The sequence below is a fragment of the Pleurodeles waltl genome, chromosome 10, assembly GCF_031143425.1.
Source record: "Pleurodeles waltl isolate 20211129_DDA chromosome 10, aPleWal1.hap1.20221129, whole genome shotgun sequence".
NCBI classification, from domain to species: Eukaryota; Metazoa; Chordata; class Amphibia; order Caudata; family Salamandridae; genus Pleurodeles; species Pleurodeles waltl.
In genome coordinates this window covers 961,823,980-961,848,094 of record NC_090449.1, presented here as the reverse complement: position 1 = coordinate 961,848,094, position 24,115 = coordinate 961,823,980, and positions in this window count along the sequence as shown.

Below are 24,115 nucleotides of genomic sequence, written 5' to 3'. Positions count from 1 at the left end.
TGGAAATGAAGGCAGATCAGAGGGTAGCAGGTGAGAATGAGGGTGAGTGAACTACGGGGACACAGGGGAGCTGGTATGAGGACCTGGAGAGTGAACTAACAAAAATTATTGTTGACAACTATGCATCTATGGGTCAAGATAATTTGGGAGCCAGACCAAATAAGCCACACCTTAAAGGTAATTCTGAATAGGTCAATACCAAGCAATCACCTACATTTTCTGAAAAAATGTGGGACAAACAGATACATTAAAAAAACGTAATTCATGGGGTGGATCTCCGCAACAGGAGTCCTTTTATAAACATTATAATCTATGTACCATGATATTATTAAATAGCCTGGTAGGTATCAGTACACTGATACACGTCCTTCTAGTTTCTTTCAGGACTTTTCAGAGAAATTATCATACAGAGGGGGACATTCAGAATTGGATCTTGCACATGCTCCTGCATTATACCGCAATCCTGTAGGCTGCAATAAGGATTCACCTTATCATATTATACCCATAAGGTCCAGCCTGAAAGTGCAATCACAATACTCAAAGAACACATGAAGCAAAAGCACCTTTGAGGGACATTCTCTCACAACTAGAGTAGCTAAACCAGAACATTCCTACCATATAGTCTTAGATTAACCACATTTAAACAGTCATACATGTTCAATTGCAATTCACAACTCACAGAGTACAATTTTAATGAACAATATTGTCTGTAAAAAATACAAAAGGACCGTGCATATTTCCAGCAGGGGTTGCTGCCAAAATATAAGCCCTAAAAGAAGAGCTCTAACCTCCTTCTTGGCGCTAGGCTGAGAACGTTGCTTTTTCCGACTCCCTCAGTAGTATAAGAACAGTCCTGAACTGTTTGCTGCCGAAGTAATGTCAGTCTTACTCGATATTGTCCCAGTAACATTGTTCTATGTTGCTGACATATATCAAATGGAAGACAACTTAAACATACATTTAACCAGCGTAGATCACACTGTTTTGGAATTTGTTAACCTCTTAGCTGCTGGACCTTCCCCCCCCCCAGTGCGGAGCCCTTTTTTGGCTATTTGGAGTAGTTTGCACTTAGGCCTTCATAACCTTTTATCCACATATGCTATCCACGCCAAATTTGCGTCCTTTTTTTCCAACATCCTAGGGATTCTAATGGTACCCAGAGTTTGTGGTTTCCCCTGGAGGAGACCAAGAAATTAGCCAAAATACATTGACATTTTTTTTTTTTTTTTTTAAATGGGAAAAAAGGGCTGCCGAAGAAGGCTTGTGTTTTTTTCCCTGAAAATGCCATCAACAAAGGGTTTCTGGTGCTAAAATCACCATATTCCCACCTTTCAGGAACGGGCAGACTTGAATCAGAAAACCACATTTTTCAACACAATTTTGGCATTTTACTGGGACATACCCCATTTTTACTATTTTTGGTGCTTTCAGCCTCCTTCCAGTTAGTGACAGGAATGGGTGTGAAACCAATGCTGGATCCCAGAACGCTAAACATTTCTGAAAAGTAGACAAAATTCTGAATTCAGCAAGGGGTCATTTGTGTAGATCCTACAAGGTTTTCCTACAGAAAATAACAGCTGAAACCTTTTCCTGCAATGTCAGATTTTTTAAAGCTATATACCGTTACGTGTGCTGGACTCTTCCGGTTGCTAGGATATATAGGGCTTATAGGTTCATCAAGATCCCTAGGTACCCAGAGCCAATAAATGAGGTGCACCTTGCAATGGGTTTTCATTCTATACCGGGTATACAGCAATTCATTTGCTGAAATATAAAGAGTGAAAAATAGGTATCAAGAAAACCGTTGTATTTCCAAAATGGGCATAAGAAAAGGTGTTGAGAAGCAGAGGTTATTTGCACATCTCTGAATTCCAGGCAGCCCATACTGGCATGTGAATTACAGGCCATTTTTCAAATAGACGTCTTTTTTACACACTCTCTTATATTTGGAAGGAAAAAATGTAGAGAAAGACAAGGGGCAATAACACTTGTTTTGCTATTCTGTGTTCCGCCAAGTCTCCCGATAAAAATGGTACCTCACATGTGTGGGTAGGCCTAATGCTCGCGACAGGAAACGCAACATGGACACATCACATTTTTACATTGAAATCTGACGTGTTTTTTGCAAAGTGCCTAGCTGTAGATTTTGGCCTCTAGCTCAGCCGGCAACTAGGCAAACCTACCAAACCTGTGCATTTTTTAAAACTAGAGACCTAGGGGAATCCAAGATGGGGTGATTTGTGGGGCTCTGACCAGGTTCTGTTACCCAGAATCCTTTGCAAGCCTCAAAATGTAGATTAAAAAACAGATTTTCCTCGCATTTCGGTGACAGAAAATTCTGGAATCTGAGAGGAGCCACAAATTTCCTTCCACCCAGCGTTCCCCCAAGTCTCCTGATAAAATTGATACCTCACTTGTGTGGGTAGGCCTGGTGCCCGCGACAGGAATAGATCACACAACGGTCAATGTTGGTCCTTACATGAGGCAGCTGTTGACCCTGGGGTGATCCATTCCTGATGCAGGCACTAGGTGTAGGCACTCAAGTGGGGTAGTGTTTTTATCAGGACAGGTGAGGAATCACTGGGTGGTAGGAATTTTGTGGATCCCAGCATATTCCTGTAGTTTGTGTGACAGAAATGCGAGAAAAATAGAGTTTTTATTCAACATTTCAGCTTTGCAGGGTATTCTGGGTAAGAAAACTTTGGGGAATCCACACAAATCACACCTCTGTGGACTCCCCCAAACGTCTAGTTTCCAGAAATGTTTGGGTTTAGTGTGTTTCTCTATATGGCCGCCGAACCCAGGACCAAAAACACAGGTGCCTGCCTTACAAAACCAGTTTGTTTTGTGATAGATAATTTTGATGTCTCCACAATACGATTTTGGCAGTGGAATTTGGGGCTGAACTAAATTGGGGAGCTCCCAAGAGAGCACTCTCTCTCTCTGCTTGCCGCCGCATTCACCTGCTCTCTGGGTTGGGCTAACCCACTGTTACCCCGTTGCACAGACTGTGCTTGCGAAGGGACAACAGGACTGTCCTCATCACCTCCCTCATAATTTACTGGAAGAGGAGTTATCGTATGGGACTCCTCCGACTGAAATATCACTCCCAGAGTCTGAGCCATTGTCCTATCCCTCAGATGCTGTCTCAGTATCTGATGTCTCAGTCTCTGATCCTATGTCAGAGCTGTCCTCTATAACCCGAGTGACGGCAGCAGTCATCAATCAAGATGCCATCTCTGCTATTGGCTAAACTGTTGCTCTAAAACACTAGCCTACGTAGACAGTCACAAAATCAATGGTGTGTGTGAGATAAGTGCAACAGTAGAGGCCACCTTACCTGAGCTCCTTCCCTCAATCAGCACGTTCTTTCAAGACACTCAAAAAACACCTTGTCACATACCATTCGTCACAGTCTTTAGCACCTCCTATGCCCAGTCCAACAATCATTATTGGTGCTCCCACTCCCTCCTCCTCGGATTCCCTCAATACCAACCAGCAAAAGTGCCCTTCATCTCTCCATAGCCGCCCTCCACCCACACATACATTTCATTTGTGTTATAGCGCAGGTAATGGCTGACTTTACTAATGTACTCAGCTATTCACATAAAATACAGATTTGCTCTTTGCAGTAGGCCTATAAACCTTCTGCGCTTCTTTATGGCACTTAAACTGCCACTAGACAAAAGTCTGACCTTTTTGTAGCAGAAACATAATCACAATACTTACTTGACTTTTTTATTGCTGCCTAAAAGCTACATTTGAAATGCGTCAGTTGAAGTATGTGCATTGCTTTGAAGACGCAAGCTGCAACTGCAAGACAACTGGTGGAAAATATATATATATATATATATATATATATATATAGATCACTTTTATATGTGGGTCTGGTTTTCCTGGGGGCCGATCGCAGCCCCCAGGGAAACCACACATGTATTGACAAAAGTGATTTATATATATATATATATATATATATATATATCTACATGGATATATGTATATATATGTATATATATATATATATATATATTATATATATATATATATATATATAGATATATCAATATATAGATCTATATATATATGACCCTTACACCAGCACCAGCAGCCAGAGTGCTTTGCTTCGAAGACTGCGTTGAGGTTGAATATATTTATAAGCAGGAGCACCCGGTTCTGTGAAAGGAGGATATAATTTACAACAATATTGGCGAGGAGAAACCTTTCCCCTGCGTGTGTACTGTACTTGGAAGATTGGAACAGACTGTGAAGTCAATAACTTCCAAAGCGCCTTTGCGCCAACTTGTTTGTGGAAGAGATGGAGTTATCTAAATTATGGTGAGCATATGTCTCTTCATTTCATGATTCACAGCACCGATGCAACCCTTTTAACTACATAGAGGGTCCGGGGATAAAGCATTTGAACACCAACAGTTATTGTGCACAGTGGTTAAATAAGACACGAAATGGATTTCTGTGAAATAACAGGGCAGGTATTGGAGCATATGCACGAATGTTGAAGTGCGGAGAGTTGAATTATTGAAATAATGAAAATGTGAACAGATCTTGGGAAGATTAATGGTACAAACTACTTACTTGTCACTGCACCAACATTATTCGTGCCACCTGCCTTGTCTTTTGAACTGCTCACAGAATAATTAAGTTCACAGGTGTGGGATATGAAGGTATAAATCCCACAATGTCTCTGCGCACTGAAGACAGACATTTTAAAACAGCATTGAAAAAGACTTTAAACCATTTGATAAAGACGAGATGTCGAAACGCGTCATGGAGCTTGATTTATGCTGCTTAAGAAACTCTGCCTGTCATTAAATCAACTTGCTAAAGAATTCCCCGGGAGTGCGGTGTTTTTCTCTTGTGTGATTCTATATTAAGGGTCGTGGTCTTGACCCTTACACCAGCACCAGCAGCCAGAGTGCTTTGCTTCGAAGTCTGCGTTGAGGTTGAATATATATATATAGATCTATATTTTTTTTAGTAGTTGTATGGTTTCCTTGGGGGCCAAAATGGACCCCAGGGAAACCCTACAACAACTAAAAAAAATATTGCCCCCACAGGGGGTCGCCTTGCCCACGGGCGACCCCCTGTCCATTTATAGTCCAATTATATGGTCCAAAATGTAGCCCCCCAGGGGACACCTACCTCGTTTTCCGAGGGGGCCGACCCCCCAAGTGAAATCCCTGGCGTCTAGTGGTGTTTCCTGGCCTCCGATCGCAGCTGTGCTGCAATCGGGGGAGAGGAAACACTTTCAGGAAGGCCTCGTAAGAAAGGGGAGAGTCTCCCCTTTCTTACGAGGCCTTCCCGAACGTGGGGAAGGCCGTTTGTGGCCGTTTTCACCATCGGAACAGGCCGCAAGGCCGCTTCCTGCTTCGATGGGGAAATAAACAAAGTGACGTTAGCACGCCTTGCTGTGCGCTGATGTCACAAAGGGGCGGGTGGGGTTCGGGGGGAGACGCAGAAAAGCTTCTGTGTCTCCCGGGGTATTAAAAAAAATAAAAAATCCTCCCTGGTGTCGGCCACTGGTCGTGACCCGCACCAGGGAGGTAGTGCGGGCGTCGGCCAGTGGCCGACGCCCGCACCCAAAGGGTTAATGTGGGTACAAATTTCATTTAAACAAAAACTGCCTTTCTCAGTGTCATATTTTTAGGAGATGAGTTATCAAATGATGGTAAGAGCTTGGCACAACATGTCGTAGAGAAACATGCTGTTTTATAACCTCTATAAAAATTAATGCAAACATTGTTACGTTTTCTCAACTTTTGTAGAGCATACTTACCAGTTTATGTAAAATGCTTAATGCATAAACCAATATACAATTTAATTCACCCTAATTTCTCCACTACACATTGGATATCAAAACATAAACAAATTATTAAATCACTAGAAAATGACATGCTTGCGTCTAGATACTTATACACATGTCAATAAAACAAACTTGGCAATCTGCATAATTGCGTGTTCAACTGTTAACACATATGTCACGTTCAATGATGGAGACACAGTGCCCACTGCATATAAATCACATTTATATTCCAATGCTGAAATGCATTAAAGAGCCACTTAAAAAATATTAACTGCAGTTTAGAGGGCTGTCATAAAGGAAAAACCTTTGGCTCAGGCAAATGCATAATTGTGGTTATTCCCATTCCAGCCATAGAGGCGGTCACAAAGGCCAGCGTTGTTAATGAAAAAGCCTTACACCCTAGATGGATTCAATGGGCCACTTCTCTGACAACAACCTATGTAGACTACAGGCCAGATGTATCATTATTTCCAATAATTATTACCTAATTGTGATTTTTTTTGTGAATCACAATTAAGTAATTGCTATTGGAATGTATGACACTCCCGGTGTTTTATATTGCGATTTGCAAGGTCTCGTAAATGGACCTACCTCATTAATATACATGAGGTAGGTCGCAATTTGGGAACCATTGTGAATGGCTGCAATCACAGGGATGGTGGCCTGCTGGGCTCAGCAGACCACCATGTCTGTGATTGCTTTTTAAGTAAAGCAATATTTTTTTTAAATGCATCCTGTTTTCCTTGAAAGAAAACAGGATGCTTTTAAAAAAGAAAAATGAAAAGTTTTCTGTTCATTTTTTGAGAGTAGACAGTGGTCCGTGGGACATCTGCCTGCTCTTAAAAAATGTTTTCGCATGCATTCACAAAGGAGAAGGGGTCCCTGGGGACCTTTTACCCTTTGCGAATGGGTTACCACCAATTTGAAATTGGTGGTAACTGTGATTGTTTTGTGGCCGCATTAATGGTCACAAAACAATCATACATACTTCTGCAATGCAGTATTAGGAAGGGACGCCCTTGACACGCCCCTTCCTAATACCGAATTGGTATGTAGTTGCAAATCCAATTTGCAATTTGTTAACAAGTTACCGAGTCGCAAATTGGATTTGTTACATACCAAAATGCTGTTTTTGAGTATGTTTGTAATCACAAAACACAGATACATCTGGCCCTATGTCTTTCACCCTACTTTATAAATTCAAAAATTTCTCCAATATGAACAATAACACCCAATGCCCACTGATATATTATCTCCTGGAAAATATAAATATATTATATATATGACATCTTGGAAGACTTCTTCGATCTCTAATTGGGCACTTGTTTTCACTAATTATTTACTGATATGTTTTAATGGCTTGTTTTTAAAAGGCTTTTGTTTGCTTTGATTGGTAATGTGAACATTTTTTTATAGGGTTTGTTATTTTTAGTTCATTTATCATGGAGCTTTTCCTCCCAGGGCCAAGAGGAGAGTGCTATGAGGCCTTCTAGGGCCCACTTTGGATCTCCATTTTAGTTTAGTTTTACAAGTTACATTTTACACATTTTAGGCTGACATCACTGTTAGCAATAACATCTTACACACTATTATGCTTGCATGATATTATTCTGAGAATGGGCTGTATATGCTGTACTATGTTTTAGCAAGCTTTAATCTGTACACCTTGTTCAAGGTTAAGACCAGGAAACAAGATATCCTGATGCTTGTGTTGTTCATTTGGCGACACCTCATCGTATCAGAGCTGTGTTTCTAACACATTGTGGTTTTGATTATATAAACAGTGCACTGCCCTACAGGGGTCAAAGGAGTGCTCCGGCCGTTATTACTCTGGAAAGGATCCTGTGTTCAATATACAGCTCTGTGGACAATGATCTTCCATCCTGCAGAGAAGTATTGCCAATTCACTCTAGACAGCACTCCCTTGCTCAACTATCCAGGTATGGGGAGTCTCAGGCTATCCTTCTAGATTGGGCAGAGGGCACACCACTACACTGTCAGAGTGTAGGCAGTGATAGGTACGAATATATAGAAATAAAGCTGCTGTGGTTGCATTATGTTTTATATTCACCATGTTGATATTGCTGATTACAATGCTTTATTTCATCTGCCTAACAATCTCTTGTACTTCTTTCTAATAACACATCAACCAGAGGTATGTTAAGAAGAAGGAGTCTTTAATCCTCTCTAGAACTTGAGTGTGGCCATCTCTCAGCCTGTCATCCTCCAAGTGTCGTTGTTGGAAGCTCACTCTTTAACGGGAACACAAAATGACACCAGTGTTCTTAGCTTTTACATAACACTGGGCCACTACCTTCAAATGTATAATAAAATCACAACTCATTCTCTCTTTGTAAAAATACAATTATTTCAATAAATGTTTGAAAACCTCTTTTCATATCTTTTTTGTGTTTACCTTTCTTGTGTTTACCCTAGTCATGCATAAGTAAACAGTGAAAGGGCGGGATCAATATCTATGACTTCCTTGGGACACAGAGTGGTCAGGTTTCAGGTTGCTGAAAACATCTGTTATTCTGGGAAGGTTTGGGGGTTCAATGGAGGCACTGTGAGCTAGCTATGAAATGGACAGCAGTTCCTGATGATGTACACAGACTCAGTCCCTACCTCCTAAAGTTCTGCTGTCATAATACTTCGACCTACTTTGCTTGTGGGAGCCTTATAACATGCTGTTGGGGTTCTTGCTACAAAAGATTTGGCAGACACCCACCATTGGTTGTGACAGCCACCCACCTAAGTTTTTCAGTTTTATTGCTTTTCAGAAACACACTTTCAAAGCAGGAGTTTGTTTCTGAAAACCAATGAATGAATGACCCCCACACTCTAGGACTTTTCTGTCAGGATATTGGGGGATATTATGGGGGTCATTACGACCTTGGCGGTATAAGGCGCTTACCGCCGTGCAGAAGACCGCCAATACACTGCCGCGGCCGCGGTAGATTGCCACAGCTATTATGACACACATCTCGGAATCTGCCGAAATTCAGACACCCACACAAGTCCGCCACACCAAAGGTCAGCGATAAACATGCGGAAACAAATCCTCCACCTCCACGCCAACAGAAACACCCACATGCTATTACGACCCACGAATCCACGCGGCGGTCTTTCAACCGCGGTATTCCATTGGCGGTACACACCGCCGTGCTCAAAATACACACACAGCTCCAAAACACAGCCACATTGGACATTTCGAAATACACACACCTGATACACATACACACACCACTCCCACACACCCAATACAATATTAAACACACACCCACATCACACACAAACCCCTACAACCAGAATTTCTGAGAGAAGGCCAGAGAGAGACAGCACAGAATAGAGAACCCCATCACACAGAGGCACACTACACCATCACCCACACAACACCCACGCACAAAACACCACATACCACTACACTCACCACACTCATCAACACATACACCACCCCACACATCACATACACCACCCCATGGCACGCCAAAGACACCCCCGCTTCTCCGAGGAGGAGCTCAGGGTCATGGTCGAGGAAATCCTACGGGTAGAGCCACAGCTATTTGGATCATAGGTACAGCACACTTCAATAGCCAGGAAGATGGAGCTATGGCAAAGAATAGTCGACAGGGTCAACGCTGTGGGACAGCACCCAAGAAATAGGGAGGACATCAGGAAGAGGTGGAACGACCTACGGGGGAAGGTGCGTTCCGCGGTATCCAGGCACCACATCGCGGTACAGCGGACTGGCGGCGGACCCCCACCTCCTCCCCCACAACTAACAACATGGGAGGAGCAAGTCTTGTCCATCTTGCATCCTGAGGGCCTCGCAGGAGTCGTTGGAGGAACGGACACTGGTAAGTCAAATTTCAACTATCATATCCCCCACCCTACCTGCATGCTATCACACACCCCCACCCTCACACCCTCCCCTATCACTCCAAATCCTCACCTATCTACCCATGACACCAACCACCCATCCCAACCCCAAAACCTGCATGACCTAACTAAGCATGGATACCCATCACTAAAGCATGCCCACTGCACAGACCCACAACACCCCCCAACTATCACCACACAAGCCCCCACACAGGAATGCCTGCACTGGGGTACACGCACACCCAAACATTGCACATCATGAAACACACACATGCAATAATCATGTACTCATACCCCCGCAGGAACCCGAAGGAACGTCACCACACAAGAGGGTCCAGACAACACCACTCCACCCCCCGAAGAGGCCCACAGTGACGACAGCAGCTCTGCCCCACTGGATCTTGATGACCAGCCCGGACCATCGTTGGCCTCAGGACAGTCGGTTCCCCTTGCCCAGCAACAGCCCAACACCGAACTGCCACCCTCTGGGAACACCAGCACAGCACCCACCCAGTGGGCCCAAACCTCCCTACCCAGGACAGGTCAATCAGCGGTGTGTCCAAGACTACAGGGCACCCAGGCGAACCCACCACCCCAACAACAACAGGGACCTGGGGGCAGTGGTAGTGGGCACACGGTCCAGGGGACGGAGGCACAGGAACACAGGGGAACTGGGAGGGCTGCTGTGCGACAGAGGGAGGACAGGCCAAGGGAACCTACTCTCAACGAGGACCTCTCCTCCATCATGGGAGCATACCACCACTCCCAGGAGACGATGGCAACTGTACTGGCCAAGTTGCAGGAGACCCTGCGTCTGCAGGAGGAACAGTATTTGGGGTTCAGGGAGTAGCTCAGGACCATCGGCTCCGCCCTGGGCACCATTGTAGGGGTGCTGACGGACATTCAAAAGACCTTGAGGGACACCGTGGCACTCCAAGGGGCCCCTGACACTAGCCACGACGATGAAATGCCCACCACCTCCGCCGGCGCTAGTGGACAGGAGGCACCGCCACAGGACCAACACACCAGCACCCCATCCCCTGCAGACGGACCACCACCATGCAAGCGGGCCCTGAGATCCATGAACAGGACAGAGCAAGACCCCCGCCAGGAAATAAGACCACCCTGATCGTCCTCCCACTGTCCCACTTTGTTACACTGTCCAAATCGGAACTGCCCCAGCTCCACTTCCAATGGCCAGATGTGCAATGTACCTCTGAGACTAATAGACTGGACTCTGCCATGGACATTCCTCCACCATAACCCATCCCCATTTCACAACCCCCCTTCATTGTTATGCACTTAAATAAACACCCTTGAAACACTCATAAAACTGGAGTCAGTCAATGATTGTGAACTTTGTATTGTCAATTACAGTGTTAAAAAAGGTTACCCATTGGAAGGCCAAAATACCAATGTCACACATCACAAGCCTTTCAAGGGTGCAAGCTGTTGACACGTAGGTTACCACAATAGTGAAACTGAAATGGAAGGGGACAACTCAGTTAACAAATAGGGAGTGAAATGTAGGTACAGGATAGAGGTAGACGTGTGAAAGTTAATAATATGTGAAACATGAAAATGTACTCACCTGTGTCTCACTGAAAATATTGCTGTATGACTGACTCCCTGTTGTCGTTTTCATCTTCATCAGCTTCCTCCTCATCACTGTCCACAGGCTCCCCAGGCTCCCCCGCTGCAACAACACCGTCATCTGGATCATCCTCCTGCAGAAAAGGCACCTGGCGTCGCAATGCCAAGTTAATGAGCATGGAGCAGGCGATGATGATGTCGCACACCTTCTTCGGTGAGTAGAATAGGGATCCACCAGTCATATGGAGGCAACTGAACCTGGCCTTCAGGAGGCCGAAGGTCCGCTCGATCACCCTCCTAGTCTGCCCATGGGCCTCATTGTACCGTTCCTCTGCCCTGGTCCTGGGATTCCTCACTGGGGTCAATAGCCATGACAGGTTGGGGTAACCAGAGTCCCCCAATAGCCATACACGGTGCCTCTGGAGTTGACCCATCATATCAGGGATGCTGCTATTCCGCAGGATGTAGGCGTCATGCACTGAGCCAGGGAACATTGCATTTACCTGCGAGATGTACTGGTCTGCCAAACAGACCATCTGGACATTCATGGAATGATAACTCTTCCTGTTCCTGTACACCTGTTCATTCCTGCGGGGGGACCAGAGCTACATGGGTCCCATCAATGGCACCTATGACGTTGGGGATATGTCCAAGGGCATAGAAATCACCTTTCACTGTAGCCAAATCCTCCACCTCAGGGAAAATGATGTATCTCCTTACGTGTTTCAGCAGGGCAGACAACACTGTGGACAAGACATTAGAAAACATAGGCTGGGACATCCTTGATGCCATGGCCACTGTTGTCTGAAAAGACCCACTTGCAAGGAAATGCAGCACTGACAGCACCTGCACGTCAGGGGGGATTCCAGTCGGATGGCGGATTGGTGACATCAGGTCTGGCTCCAACTGGGTACATAGTTCCTGGATTGTGGCACGGTCAAACCGGAAGGTCACGATGACATGTCGCTCTTCCATTGTCAACAGGTCCCCCAGCGGTCGGTACACCGGCGGATTCCGCCATCTTCCAATATGTCCCAACTGACGGTGCCTAAGAAGGACAACAGCGAAGAAACTGTCAGCATTCCTCCAGGTATGTACCCACAGTCACACACAAGACTACAACAGACAATTAACCCATCCGGGAAAGGTTTTGAGTGTAGGCCTCGGTATGTGTGACGCAGTAGTAATTGAAGCCATGTGGGCCCCTGAAATGGCGGCTGCCTGACCTCTAAACTGGGACAATGGGATTGTGGGGTAACTGCGCTGGCGTTGGACACCGTCGCGGTAGGCGGTCGTGGAGCACGGCGCAATGCTGCATTGGTTAAAATTGGACCCTATGGGTCCCAGGAGCCAATGAACAGGTGTGCTGCCGGTGATGATGCGCACCGCCGCGGACGTCACCGCCGCGGACGTCACCACCATTTTCTATCTCTTCAATCACTAGATACCTGACCTTCGACAGGAGAGGACCTACACTGCTAGTGCTGCTGTGACCTCGGTCTGGAAGCAACGATGGCTGCTGCGTCCGGGGAAAGGGCCCCTGCCTTCACTGCACAGGAGTTGGAGAAACTTGTGGATGGGGTCCTCCCCCAGTACACGCTACTCTACGGTCCTCCAGACCAACAGGTTAGTACACAGGGAGCACGTTGGATGGGTTAGGCATGGGTGGAGAGGGCTGGGTTGATGAGGGTAGGGGGCAGAGTACATAGAACAGTTATGCATGGGGATGAATGGGCCACAGAGATAGAGTTGGGAGGGGGCCAATCACAACGACGGTGCAGTAGGTAATGAGTGTCCTCTTTCCTTGTGCATGTCATGTAGGTCAACGCCCACCAGAAGAGGGACATTTGGCGTGCCATCGCCAAGGAAGTCCGGACCCTGGGGGCCCACCAGAGACGGGGCTCCCACTGCCATAAGAGATGGGAGGACATTCGCCGCTGCAGCAAGAAGATGGCAGAGGCTCAGCTGGGGATGGCCTCCCAACGTGCGAGGGGTGCCCGTCACACCATGACCCCCCTGATGTTTCGGATCCTGGTGGTGGCCTACCCGGAGTTGGATTGGCGCTTAAGGACATCACAGCAGATACAAGGGGGTGAGTACTACCTCATCATATGGACTTTGTGTGCAGTGGAGGTGTCTGGGTGGGGGTGGTGGGTTGTGGGTGTCCCTAGGCCAGGGCGAGTTAGGTAGGCAAGGCCCCTCCATTATGTAGGCCATGTGGAACTCTACCCCAGCTCAAAACTGAGGGAAGTTGATGTATAGTTGCCCCTTTGCCATCCATGTGGGCAGATTACTACCATTGCCATGTAGGCCATATCCCAGAAATAGCATGTGCAGAGATCAGGAGCACGGTGTAATGCATGGGGCTGCTGCGTCTGTCTTGTCCGCCAACGGTAGCGATATGCCATGCACTAAAACTCTCTTTCTTCTGTCTCCCCCCTTTTCCTGCTCTCCCTGTCTTTTTGTACATCAGCATCAGCAGGCGAAGGTACAGTGGCACCGGAGCACGAGGGAGCTGCATCCCACATGGCCATGGAGGGCCACACCACAGACTCTGAATTCACCAGTGGGACGGAGGGCGAGGGGAGCTTCACGTCGGCCACCAGATCACCAACCAGCGACACAGACTCGTCCGCCGATGGGAGCTCCCTTGTGGTAGCGGCACCATCTGTGCACCCCACTTCTACAGGTACAGCCGCCACCTCTCCTACCAGCACCGCCCTCCCAGCAGCCCCTCAGCGTGTTTCCCATGCCCGCTCACCCAGGAGGGTGGGCATCACCTTCGCCCCAGGCACCTCAGGCCCTGCCCCAGTCACCCCTGCTGCCCTCAGTGAGGAGGCCATTGACCTCCTCAGGTCACTCACTGTTGGGCAGTCTACCATTGTGAATGCCATCCAGGGTGTAGAACGAGAGCTGAAACACGGTAATGCATTCCTGGAAGGCATTCATTCTGGTCAGGCTGTCCATCAGCGAACCCTGCAATCTCTGGCTTCAGTACTGATGGCCGCCATTGTCCCTGTGTCCAGCCTCCCCCCTCCAACCTCCTCCACCCAGACCCAATCCCCTGTACCCCAGCCCATCCCAAGCACACCTACAGACCAGCAGGCACACAAGTCAACACCCAAAAGTAGCTCAAGCAAACATAGGCACCACACTCACCACAGGCACTCACACAAGCATCACACCCATACAGACACAGTAACATCCACTGTCTCCACTGTGTCCCCCTCCTCCTCTTCTCCCTCCTCCCTCCCAGTCTCGTCTACACACACACCTGCATGCACCACATCTACAGGCACTAGGACTCGCACCAGAACACCCAGCACCACAAGCCGCTCACCTGCACTCACCACCTCCACTGCCATTCACACGTCCCCTGTGTCCTCTCCCAGTGTGTCTGTGATGCCCCCTCTAAAAGTACACAAACGCCGGCAATCACTCACCCAACATCCATCCACCTCACGACAGCCTCCAGTACCTGCACCTGCACCCAAAACACTTAAAGTGACACCTCCTACAACCACCTCCTCTACCTCCACTCCCAGACCCCCTCCAACTACCCGTCCCAGTGTCCGTCAGAAACTGTCCCTCTGTCAAATTGACCTGTTTGCCCCCACCCCCCCACCTCCAGTTCCTCAGTCCCGTCGTAGCGCCTCAGCCAAAAAGCCTCCAGTACCATTGGTGCGTGTTCCAGGTTTTTGGAGTGCACCGTCCACCAGGGCAGGCAGTAGGACCTGGAGCCAAGGCACTGTCAGCCCACCCCCTGTAAAGGCACCGAAATTGGAGAGTGGACGACGGGACTGTGTCAAGACTCCTGGTGGGACAACAAGTGAAATGGGATTGAAGGCGATTGGTGAGTCAGCTGTAACTCCAAAGAAGGTGGGGAAGGTTCCGAGGAAGTCTGCCCAGCCTGTTGTGAGTGTCACAGTGGAGAAGTGTGCCATCATTTCCGGCGGTCCAGACACAACCGCCAGCACCGTCGTTACTGGTCAGGAGACCACCGCCAGAGTCAGTGCCCAGGAGGGCCCAAGTATCGTTACTGGTCAGGAGACCACCACCAGAGTCAGTGCCCAGGAGGGACCAGGATCCCACAGCCCCGCTGGCCGATGATGAAACGTCATGCCACACCCCAATGTCCAGTGTGGAGTTCGTCATGCCACACCCCAATGTCCAGTGTGGTGTTCCTCATGCCACACCCCAATGTCCAGTGTGGAGTTCGTCATGCCACACCCCAAAGTCCAGTGTGGAGTTCGTCATGCCACACACCAATGTCAGTATCTGAACCGCCATCTCAGGCTACCGCTGAACAGTCCATAGCCAGCCATGGCAAAGGACCGCTGAACAAGGCCAAGACCGCCATGGTGAAGACCGCTGATCAGGGCAAACAGCGTGTGGGTATGAATAGGCCGCCACATCAGCCATCCTTCTCCCATGTGCAGCTGGGACAGTGACAGGACAGGAACTTTCACGGGGAGACTCATCCAGTCTGGCCACCAGTCCCACCCAGTACCAGTTGAGAACTGCATCTACTTGCGTCAATGTGGCTTTGCACTCCCCAGGATGGTCCAGTGGGCAAGCCACCCACTGTAGAGACTTGAGAGACTGTGGCTTTGCACTCCCCAGGATGGCACAGTAGGCAAGCGACCCACTGTAGAGACTTGAGAGACTGTGGCTTTGCACTCCCCAGGATGGCACAGTGGGCAAGCCACCCACTGTAGAGACTTGAGAGACTGTGGCTTTGCACTCCCCAGGATGGTCCAGTGGGCAACCCACCCACTGTAAAGACTTGAGAGACTGTGGCTTTGCACTCCCCAGTATATATCAATGGGCATGGAGCCCTGTCGTGTATCTGGCTTTGCAGTCATGTGGCTGAGGTGCCCCCCCTTCCCTTCCCCCTGAGGTGCCTGTAGTGTTTCAATCTGATGCCCCGGCAGTGTTCTCTCGGATTTTGGTCAGGTTCTATTGTGGGCCTCGCCCATGCATTTTTGGACTGTTGGTGCACGGACATTGTTGTGTACATATCTGCACTACTTCTTGTATTGTATATATAAATATGACAGATTTCGAGATATGATTCAGTATATTTTTATATGACATGTATATTGACACATTACAATATTTGAACGGATCTCGCTTTGTCTTTGCATTCTTCCGGGGGGATTGTGGGTTGTTAATGTGATATTTTTGACTGCATTGGTGTGTATGTTGTAATATGCGAGGTTGGGGGTGGGGGTGTTTGGTGGGTGTCCCCCTAACTTTTGCCTCCCCGTGTCGTAGATGCAGTACTCATTGGTATGTTCTGCACCTACGTCGCTGTTGTTCGTAGAGGAGCAGAAAGACAAGGGCAGGTAGTATTTGGAGTTCCGGCTCCATGGAGTCGTCGTTCCTCGTGGAGTGTGTTGAGGTGAGCATTTTCCCATAGCAAAGGCTGTTTCCGCCGTGTTTTTATCCACAGTGAATCCGCCCCGGAAAAGGTGGCAGATTGGTGTGTTGTAATAGTGTGGGCGGTACATTGTCTCCCGCCTGTCTGTTGGAGGTGACCGCCACGCTGTTTGTCTGTACCGCCGTGGCGGGCGAAGTGTTAACGTGGCTGTCTTTGTTGGCGGTTACCGCCAGGGTCGTAATTCCCTTTTTTTTCCCGCCGGCCTGTTTGCGGTATTACCCCACCTTTTACACCATCCGCCAGGGTTGTAATGACCACCTATGTCTTTTCATGTCCTCACCACCAGGTTTTCCTGGAAGTGATGAACAGGAAAATAAAGCCGTTACACTTTCCACCCTAACCAGTGTCTGAGGAAGCAGGGGCAATTAGCAGAAGTATTCCATTGTTAGAGCTAACATGGGCTATTTTGACAGAATAGTCAAAATCCATCCATCCATTGCTAAGTGAATCAGATGGATTAAAGGCTGGTGGGCAGGGTACTCTGGTAATGTTTGTAATGGAGTACCTTGTCTGGCGAACTCTAAATTGGGCCCACAAACACACTTGGATTGTAGGGTTGGTCTGCCTCAACAGAACTTCAGCCAGTCCTTATTAGTTCAGGGTCTGATTGAACATGGTAAATATATTCATAAAATGAATGATTAGAGAGCTTAGAAATTTGCAGTCCTATGACGGAAGTTGCAATCATTGCATAACTGAATACATTTTAAACAATAGTCATTGTTATTAGAATTTCGTGCTTAATTTTAGTTGTGCTGAAAAATGCACTGTTTTGAAAGCTTTTATCAAACTTTTCATAAGGATGGTACTCCCCTACCAGCACTGGCACTCCATGAAAGTACTTCAAAAATGCATTAGTTAATCATCCAAACCTCTGGAATATTAGCCAGTATATTTGAAATGTGTGCAATAAATGCTCCATGTATTCCCATTTTTGTTTCGAAATTTGGCTATCCACCTCCAACTTCACAGAAGTCACTGGGAAAGCTTGCTTTTCATACTCATGCAATTCAGTTCAAAGTAGTCATTGAGCCATCCCACCTTTCAAGATCACTAATGCAAATGGAAAGAATCCTAACATTTGTTTAAAAAATACATACAATAGCTATGTATAAATTACTGTTTAAGTCCACTCTAGGTTTGAAACGTTGCCACCTATATCTGAGGTAAAACTGGTCCATCTGTCCAGTATACTGCAGGATGGTGTGATTCAGTGCTGTAGATAAACTGATGATTTAGTAAGCATCACAGTGGCAAGGAGGAGACAGTGTTTTGCCCACTACACCCAAATTAGAATTCCTCACAAGCACACTTTCTGAACAGGGATCCTTTTACATCTCCTAAAGGTCTCATTAATTATATTATGTACATTGCTTATGTGTTTAATAGCAGTTTTCAGGTACAATCTGAATGTCATTTTGTATGTTGATATGTAGACCTTTTATGCCTCTATAGCAAAGGTTTCCACAACTTTTAATGATATGCCCCTCCTCACTGGTGTAAAATAATTTCACTTCCTCCCATGACAGATTCTCATAATAACTCTAGAGAATGTTAAATACGGAATCTTTAGGTGTGGGAGCAGCCAATCCAGGCCTCAGGCATGAGCCTTCTTTTTTGTTATGTTTTTCATTAGTGGCTAGTGGGCTCTCTGCCTCAGAGCGGCAAACTGGGGGAAACCTATGATCCAATATGCCCCACCCCAAGGCAGAAACACTGCTGGGATAGTGTTGAGGTGGGAGATGGGCTTTATGCCTGGGCAGCCCACCCCCTTATTTTTTATTTCATTTTCCCTAATTTCGTATAGGCTTTCAACCCCTCATGCCATATGGCACATTTGAGTTACATCTCAATGTCCCCCATAGGAGGACTGAAAATCTGTGTTGCCCTATTTGAGTTGTGGTCAAGTTCTGAGACCACCCCCATATTTAATTAATTTCTGATGTGCAGTGTTCTTTCTGCGCCCAGCATTTGCAAATTCCCTCAACTACTTGCCCCAAAAGAGAAGCAAAACTGTTAATTTATTTTTAAGTGAGGGGAGCACTTGCCCATGCCTTGGTGACTGCCCTCCTCTCATGTCTAATAGGTGGATTCCTGCTTGGGGGTCACCATCTGTTGGCAATTCCTAATCTGTACTAAAGTTGGGAGAGGTACCCCTGGAAAGGGGATAAATCAAAACCAGTCTGTTCCTGACTTACTGACTGGTTTCACTTCCAATCACTGTGCTGCCAGTGTGCTGAGTCACTGCACATCACAGTGATTGAAAACATATTATGTTAGGACCCGAGGGATCCCTCACATCCCAACATTATTTTTTTTAAACAAACTTGCATAGTGCTTGAACCAGAAGGATTTCCTTTGTCAATGTGTCAAACAGTTCACGTCATTCTCAATACAGGGGATAAGAAGGGCAAGGCACAACAAGCCAAACATTTTAAGTGAAAATTTTACAGATGCTAGGTCCTGCCTTAATTGTTTCTTAGAATAGTTAACAATTCAGACACTGCAGCTTTTGTTCGCTTATCCCTTCTAAACGTGAATGGCAACATGTTACCACTATAGAATTGCCACAGCAAGGTTCTTTATCAGAAATTGGGGCGGGGGTGTCTGAGGATTATTTCAAAGCCTCCCTTTAAACATAGGGACACAACTGACAACATAATGATTCAACCCTCTCAAAAAGAATTACAGAGTGGCTCATCTCAAATGTTTTTCATTCAGTTAAATTACAGTACTGCTTTTATGCATGTCTGTGCCCCTCTATGTGCATACTAAATGCTTACCTTTGCAAGAGCCTGGCACCCACCCCTAATATCAATGCAAACTCCTCAAGAGGAGCCTTTCCTTCAGTGTGAAGGCCTCTGTTCTAGAGCAAATGTGTGAAAAGACAGTAAGATATTTTCCACAATTTTCTTTCCATTCAGTTATTCGTACAATTGATCATTTTCAAGTCTCATATCAATGTATTCTAGGTGTGTTTTAGGTGTCTTTTCCAAGTAGTGATTCCTATTCATGCATATTAATGGTTTAGGACCAAAATCGACATTGTATACCAATGGGAAGTGATGACAAGTTGGGATGGTAGCCCATTTGCAAAACTCTTTGTGAATGTTCAAAAACATGTTTGGCAGCAAACAGCAGTTCAGATAACCACTGCAAACTCTCAAGCAAACAAAAAATATATATTTTTAAATGCAGCCCCTTTTCCTTTAAAGAAATCGGACAGCATTTGCAGAAAAAGTTGGCATTATTGAAACTTGATTACAGACATGGGGTCAGCAGGCAAAAACCCCTTTGATTACATTCAATAGCAGTGAGACCCAATTTGCAGATTACCTCATTAATATTCACAAAGTAGGCCAGATCACAAACAGCTCCAATTCAGCTTTTTAAGAGATGACCAATTAGTACATAGGTCGGTTGAGAAAAATCTTTACTGGTCGCAAAAATGTGATCAGTATTTTGCGTACATCTGTCTCAAAATGAGCTAAAGGATTAGGTGGTAAGTTTTCATTTTCATTAAACTTCTAACACTTCAAGGGAGTGCTAGTACAATTTATATATTAGATCAAAAAAACAAAACAATGTATCATATGTTGAACCCAGAGGACAATTCAATTGTTAAGAATTCAAGAAACCTAAACATCAGCATTAAATAATTTACAGGTTTTGTATAAAGCATGTGCGTGGGCCGCTTTGCTCATGTGCAAAAATCTTCAGATCTCAGGCAATCATTATTTATTGACAAGCCATCCGTGTGCTTCCCCATTTACAGCAGTGCAGGAGGCCCCCTAGCTGTGGCCTTGAGGCACACCATCTTAGCTAAAGACTGGAACACAAGGATGGCTTTGAGGCTAAACAGCACTCTTTCCTGTGTAAAAATCAGGTTAACTAAACATCGTGATCCCCTTAGACGTGTACTCCTAATATTTACTTTAAACCATAAACATCAGAGTTCTTCCCTCATGAGAATTAACATTAGGTAGTAAATAATGCCAAAGTAATAAAGCATAAACTACGTCAAAGGTTTCAACTAGTTTTTACATCCGTTGAATGAACGTGCAAGGAATAGTCTGAAACGAAATAAATCACAAATTCGAGGGCAAACTAACATTCAGCAGTTGTATCTGACTGGAGTTGGCAATATCTACTTATTGTGTCTTAAACTCTATGATTTACAACAGATTTGTAGGTTCATTTAAACTTAGATTTATCACAGAAATCAAAGTTGAAGTATTTTAGGGCTTCGTACCGCACCTCTGCAATTTGCAGGCACTGTAAATACGAGTTTCAGTAGTACTCAGATTGATTCGTGCTCATGACTTGTGGATCACCGCTTGTTTCAACGGCGAGCATTTAACCTATTGATTTTTTTTCTTAAAATGATCAAGTCTATTGCTCTAATTATTAGTCGGATGGATATTATCACATTGACACTGTGGGTGTCCTTTTGAAGTTCACGTGGCTAGTAAAAGTTAGTGCTAGATTTACAAAGCCCTAACGCCATATTTACAAGGCGGCTCTAAACCAGCTTTTGTGGCTTAATACCGCCTTGTAAATGTGGGCCCTTCCGATGCCGGTTTCTGCATCCGAGGGGTGTGCCATAGGTGTTGCTGTGGGCTTTCCACAGCAACACCCATTGCTTTTCATGCTGCCCCAGATTTACAAAAAGGTGTAAATCTGTGGCAGCGCCAAAAGCTAACCCCACCCCAGGAGTGGCGTTACCATGGTGCAACGGGGAGGAATACTTTTTTTCCTCCTCATTTTTGCTTTTTCCATGTGTGCTGCATGCTGCCATGACCATGAATGATTGTTTATGTGCAGGAAGATGTCCCTTCCTGCACATAAACAATCGTTCAAAAATGATGATTTGGTACTTCTATGTGTGCTGCATTCTGCAGCACACACAGGAGTGCCAAATTGCCAATGTAGATTGTTTATGTGCAGGAAGGGACACCTTCCTGAACATAAACAATCAATCCCCTCAAAGCAGACACCCTTGCACTATGGTGCAAGAATGCCTGCGTTGGCAGCTAAATGTAGAACCGGCCCAGGGGGAAACACAGAAGTGTGTTATATTTGAGTAAATACAGTGCATCCCTGCATTTCTAAAGTGACTTTGGAAAATCTGGCCCTGGGGCCGGATTTAAAGAAAAGTGGCGCAGTGCAGTGCTGCACCAAAATTGGCAGCTCTGCGTCACTTTAGAAATGCAGGGATGTGACGTACTTAAGGGAATACGGCTCAACCTTGCGTTTCCCCCTGCACTGGTGCTAACTTTAGCTTCATGCGCCAACCCATGCATCCTTGCACCATCGTGCAAGGATGTTTGTGTTGAGGTGTGTGATTGTTTATGTGGAGGAAGGTTTTCCTTCCTGCACATAAACAATCACTAATGGTGCTTTGGCACTTCTGTGTGTGCTGCACAATGCAGCACACACAGAAGTGCCAAAGCATCATTTTCAAATGATTGTTTATATGAAGGAAGGGACACCTTCCCACGCATGAACAATCATTTCTGGCATTTTGCTTTTTCTATGCGTGCGGCAGAATGCAGCACACATAGAAAAAGCAAAAAAACGAGGAGGAATAACGGTATTCCTCCTCGTTGCACCCTGCTAATGCCACCCATGGGGGTGGCATTAGATTTTGACGCTGACACAGGTTTACTAAATTTAATAAAGCTGAGGCTGCGTCAAAATGCGATGGGTGTTGCTGTGGCACGCCCACAGCAACACCTATTGCTCGCCCCTTCCACGCACAGTGCTGCTGTGCCTTGTATTTACAAGGTGAATTTAAGCCACAAAAATTGGCTTAACACCACCTTTCAAATATGGCGCTAGGGGCCTATTAATACAGCCCTCATTGTACATATGTCTAGTGTAAATTACAATAAAATGAGAATTTAGGGGCATATTTAAGAGCCCCTAGTGCCACCTTACCACCGCCATACCATCATTTCTTTGAAGCTAAGGTGCTGAATTGGCTTTTCTGCTGTGCCATATGTACAACGTAGTGCAATGCATGCATTGTGCCACTTTGTAACATCTTGCATCACATAATGACTGCACCAGGCACAATGTATGCAAGACAGACATTCCGGCGCTAGCAGGCCCGCAAAAATAGCACAGTGAAATTTTACAGATTTTACTGTGCAACTTTTTGCACAATTTTTAATGCCTGCTGAGAGCAGGCGTTAAAATGAGGCACCCATAGAAACCTATTAGCTTCCTTGCACTTTGCTATACTAGCGTCAACATTTTTGATGCTAGTGTACTAAAGGGCCAGAATAAATATTTTTGAAGTGATAGTTCTAATGACCATCATTATAAATACGCCACAACCATGGTGCTGTTGCTGGTAGGGATGGGCGCAGAAAAAGTGGAGCATCCTAGCTGATGCACCCCTTTTTCTTATATATGGGCCTAAGGGCCACATGTACAATGCATTTTTCTATTTCCAAATGAGCTGATGTGCAGAATCAGACCGTTTGCGACTAGAAAAATGCTTTTTGGGATGTACAAAGCCCAAATTGTTACTGAATCACAATTTGGGTTTTGCGATTCCATATTAGTAAGGGGAGTGTTCAGGACATCCTTTCCTAATTCTGAATCTGAATGATATGTATGATTGTTTTGGAACCGTGAATGTGGTCGCAAAACAATCACAGTTAGTACCAATTTCAAATTGGTGTTAACCCATTCGCAAACGGGAAGTGTTCCCTATGGGACCCCTTCTCCTTTGTCAATGGTAGCTAAAATATTTTTTCAGAGCACACTGCCTACTCTGACAAAATAAAAATAAAACTTTTTGTTTTTCTTTCTGAAATGCATCCCGCTACAGCAGGTTTGCATGAAAAAGAATAGCGGCGGCTAGCGCCATTGCATGACGCCAGCCGGGCGCTATATTTGAGGAATGGAGCTAGCCGGTACTAAGACCCTGGGACGCTAACAGGGCCGGGGAGGCGTAGGGAAAACAGGGGCTTGTGCGGCTAAATATGGCGCTACAGTGTTTAGAGGCAAAAAAGACAGGAGCCATGCCCATCTCCCCAATGGCCATGGCCAAGGGACAAATGTCCCGTGGGCATGGCCATTGGGGACAGCATTGTGTAGGGGGCCCCAAATCAGGGCCCCCAGCGGTGTTTGGAATAAAAATAAAAATACTCACCTGAGCTTGCCTATCCTTAGGTGACCTCCTGGTGTCGGTGGGGGTGGGTGGGGGTGTCCCCGGGGCCAGGGAAGGGCACCTGTCCAGACCCAGACCCAGGCTTTAAATAATGGCGCTAAGCAAGCTTAACACCATTATTTAAGACCCCCATGCTGGATTTTAGCACGGGGGATAAATATGGCGCAGAGGCCATATCGTCCTTTTCCGGATGGGA